Source organism: Corvus brachyrhynchos, unplaced genomic scaffold (assembly GCF_000691975.1).
Source record: "Corvus brachyrhynchos isolate BGI_N302 unplaced genomic scaffold, ASM69197v1 scaffold86, whole genome shotgun sequence".
In the NCBI taxonomy this organism is placed as follows: Eukaryota; Metazoa; Chordata; class Aves; order Passeriformes; family Corvidae; genus Corvus; species Corvus brachyrhynchos.
Window position 1 is genome coordinate 614,947 of NW_008238647.1, and position 4,444 is coordinate 619,390.

Genomic DNA, 4,444 nt, shown 5'->3' on the forward strand with positions numbered 1-4,444 from the left:
GAGAGTATGGACATGCAACTTTGGGATATAATGTTTCAGATTCGCCATCAAGTTCCAGTCTAGGACTATCCAACCTTTTGCCAGGTAAAATACAATTTTCAACCACTTCTCTCTGTACGGTGGAAAACACTTTATCTTCAAGCTCTCCCTAATATTCAGTGAAGAGCCATCATCTAAACATAGAAGACGCGTTTACTTCCATCCACTGACTGTCAGTGACACCCTAAGCATCTGCTGGGCCTTTGATCTGATGAGCAGTCAGAACAAGGTAGCTTCCTTAGCAGTGAAGAGCGGCCATTTATCAACAATGAACATATTAAATAGAAATGCATGTAAAAATAATACAATTAATGTTTTCAGAAGACAAGATTCCTGTCAATCTCTGATTATCAAAATATTGTCCAGCCTTACCCATGGGAAAAGCACTGGAGTAGAACTGTGCTGCCAACATCTGCATCTTTGCATGATGCCAACATGCAGAACCATGCTCTGAGAGGCAACACACAGGCCCATGATCAAGCCCCAAGGCTCTCAGGTGCAGAGGCCCTTGGGGAGCACAAGCCTGCTACATGGGATCCTGTTGAGCTGTTTTGAAAACAGCTGAATGTAGTGCAGGCATTGGTTGCCAAGCATTTCTGTTTGGTTTGCCAGCTACTCATATGCTTACTGGAAGGTGCACACCATTAAACACATCCTCATAGCCTCTATATTCCCACCTGGTGTTCCTGTATTTTGAGTTGCCCAAAGCTGATTTGTCCAATCTAGGCCACTATTCCTCTTCTTTTTTGACCTGGGACATCCTCCAAGCTGACACAGGGTAACTGGCTGATATTTCTCCTTGATGTCTGAAAAGTGAAAATGGACCATGGGAGACTGGTTAATGCAAACAACAGGGCAGAGATTATGGAATGTAATCTCTGTTTGAGCCTTGTAATAAAGTCAGGTTCCTGTTATCTTCAGAAAGGCAACAGAAATTTCTACAGAAGAGTAGTGCTAACTGGTTCTGGGGGCTCTTCTTAGTAAGGACACTCAAGCCTTGTACCAGACAAGGCATCTCTGGTGTGCTACTACAGCAAAGTATTTCTCATCCTTCAGAACCCAGAAAGAATATTTAGTGCTGGGCTAGCTCAGACAAATATGATTTTCATTGTGTGAGAAATGGCAGCATTTTGAAATTAATTTCTGCACTGAATTAGATTGTTTATGAATACTAAAATCTATGGGAAGAAGAATGCCTCTGCTAAAAATGGGAAATGCCACAAACTGTTGGCATTTTCAATAGAAAAGAAAGTATTCCATTTGCTGAAAGAAAATCAATTTTAACCTGACAAATGGATGCTGTGTTCTTGTGACTTACTCACTCATGAAATGTAGGCTCCAATTTTCACCTTTCTGTTTTCATCGTCAGATTTGTTAGTTAAATAATAAAAAGTAAGATTTGGTCTGAGAAGTTATTTACCTGTGTTAAAAAAAATCATATTTTCTGAAGGGAATTGTCCTGCATCACTAGCTTTAAGAAGCATTGACCACAGCATGTGGCACATGTGGTGTGTCCATGCACATCTCCACGCAGATGCACCCCATTTTTTCCTTGAGACCCGAATAAAATCTCCAGTTCTTAGAAAAACAGGCTTTAACTTCCGTTGTGTGAGGCTCCCAGCAGTGTCTCTCCACCTCACTGCAGCAGATTTACTGCTTGTGTTAAGCTTTGTTGTTCTGCAGTATGTATGCACTTGCAAAGTTAATTCTGACTACTGAGAGACTACCGGAGCCCCAATTTAAGCATGGGAAATATAGCTGGAATTGGAAATGCTTCTGAAAGCACAGTGAACTCCTGAAGTGTGCCTACTGTTTCTGCAAATTACATCTGCCTGGGAGATGCAATGTTATATGCTTTGGGATTTGTTTTATTTGGCTTCTTGTTTGTGTAAGGCTAAGAGCATAAGCAAAATCAAATCAAAGTAACTGAAAAGTTCAACTGTGAAATAATAAGCAAAGGAGAAACATTTCTTTCTCTTTGTCTCCAGGTGGAGGGTTATTGCAATCCAGATAATAATTTTCTTAACTTCTTCACTCTTCTTTGCACAAAGAGAGCAAGCACAGGCTTCACAAGATACAACCTCTCTCCTGCCCCAGAAGAAAAAATAAAAGAAAGAGCCCCTCTTTCCTCTAAACCCAAAAGCTACAGGAAGCACTTTGTATTCAGATTTGCCCTTGGCTTTTTCAAAGAAGATTTTGTCAATTTAAATTCTCTTCATGCCCCTCCATAGTTAACTTTCTCCTGTTTTCTCAAGCTACCCACTCACCATTAGCATGATGGGAATATTTTTCAAATGTCAGCCTTTACCCCGAGTCACCACACTCCCAAAACATCTTGACTGTGGCGCTGGATGCAGAACACAGAGTGTTTTGATTAGGTTCCATCTTAAAAATCTGATATGGGCAACAGTTTTTACACTATCTCATAATGCGAAAACAAAATGAAAGACTGAAATTAATAGGCTATGGAGAATTGCATCAGCTGCATGAGAGATAGGCTGGCACTGCAGAGTGCTATATTTAACCTTCAGGCTCTGGAAGCATGAAAGCATGCTGACCACAGACAGCAGAGCTAATGGTTATTTTCGTACTGCTGTTTATCATCACTGCTCACAGTGTAGGTGCAATAGTTTATAATACATCAAAGGCTTAAACTGAGTGAATGGATTAGTGAATTAGGAAGCAGGTGATAATAGCCTGGAGTTCTACAGCAAGACGGTAAAAATGTTTAGTACATACCTGCCTCCCTCCTTCAGCCTGACCAGCTGTGGTCTCAGGTTGTGGCAGCTCCAAGATAGAGCTTGTTTCAAACGTACATCCATGGGGTGACACAGGAACACATTGCTTTTCACAGTTGTGGCACTTAAGCAGGAAGTGATAGAGATTTGTCAGAGTCATGAGAAGGCAGAACACTGTAGAGGAGGTCATATGGATTATTGTCAACACTTTCGCAAGCACGTAACATGCTGCTCCCCACTGAACAGACACCATTTTGTGAGGCTGGAAGAAAGAAAAAAATAACAGCACCATCTCAGAGCCACAGTCTGAGAAAAAAAGTAAAGTGTTATTAACAAAACAAAACTAACACAGGCTGTGCTAAAAAAGGACTTTTTTAGGTCACATCAGCAAGACAGAACATGCCAAAGGTTACAGATGAGGCTTATCTCTATACAAGATAACTGCAGAGGTTCACAGATCCATGAAGTATGTCCCTTGTCAGTGCTGGGGACCTAAGAATGACTGGTAAAGACTATTCATTTCTGCTTTATACTGCTTTTTCTTTTTTTCAGACCAAAGCCGCCTTTCTAAGGAATATACTTAAAATCATACAGATTAATTCAAGTTTTCTTACTCAAATGCCTCACATGATAAATGAGTGTTGTTCATTGGTTTGAAAAATCTTTTCATGAGAAGCAAAACATTCAGTTTATAAATTCCTGCACAGCTGAAACCACACATTTGACAACTGACCTTGCAGGATCTTAAAATCACAGAATCACCTACGCTGGATAGTAACACTGGGAGTCATCGATCCAAACCTCCTGTGCAAACCAGGGCTAGCTCCTATGCAGATCAGGTTGTCTGGGGTCTTGGGCAGCTGAGTTCTGAGTACCTCCAAGGATGGGGATTCACAACCTCTCTGGGAAGTCTGTGACAGTGCTTTACCACTATTGCTGTACAGATTTTCTCTTCTCCTTAACGCAACTCATGTCTGTTCCCCGCAGTCTCTCATAGAACCCCTCCACAGACAGTCTGGTTTCTATGCATTCACTGGTTGGGTGTTTAGACACTGAATAAGACTTCCTTGAGTCTTCTCTTCTCCAGGCTACAAAGTTTTGGCTCTTGCAGCCTCTCCTTACATAAGATGCTACTGTCCCTTCATTATTTTCATGGTCCCTCCTGTTGCAATCTGGTTTAAACCCAGAAAAGCAAAGAAAGCTAAGTCTCTGCATAAACTGGAAAGAATTTAGAAGGTTCAAAATATTCCCAGAAACAAGATTAAAACCAAACGAGGTCAGATGTTGATGCCAAAAGATGGATGTATTTTATTTAATAGGAGAGATGCAAAGAAGAAAGAAAGGAAGAAAGAAAAGAAAAGAAAAGAAAAGAAAAGAAAAGAAAAGAAAAGAAAAGAAAAGAAAAGAAAAGAAAAGAAAAGAAAAGAAAAGAAAAGAAAAGAAAAGAAAAGAAAAGAAAAGAAAAGAAAAGAAAAGAAAGAAAAGAAAGAAAGAAGTGTGCGTGGGCGTTGGGGGGACAGGGAGAGGTGACAGGGGTTAGGTGGAAGCAAATCACCGATCCGAGGGTCCCGACGATGTCTCGTTGCTCCCCTCCATCTGGTCTGATGGTGGTGAGGGTCCCCTGTTGCCATTGTGGCCATGCCACCCCACGCTGTGCCAGGCCGCCA

At 41.1% G+C, this 4,444-nt stretch overlaps 1 long non-coding RNA gene across 1 annotated transcript in view; it reads right to left on the bottom strand.

Annotated features, from left to right (window-relative positions):
• LOC108447490 overlaps nucleotides 1–2,969 on the bottom strand; it is a 12,669-nt gene extending 9,700 nt beyond the window's left edge. The window contains exons 1-3 of the long non-coding RNA XR_001863093.1: nucleotides 2,779–2,969; nucleotides 2,307–2,386; nucleotides 717–845 (exon numbers count right to left, since the gene is read on the bottom strand). This is a non-coding gene — a long non-coding RNA (uncharacterized LOC108447490). The remainder of the gene's footprint in view (nucleotides 1–716; nucleotides 846–2,306; nucleotides 2,387–2,778) is intronic.
• Between the last annotated feature and the right edge of the window lie 1,475 nt (nucleotides 2,970–4,444).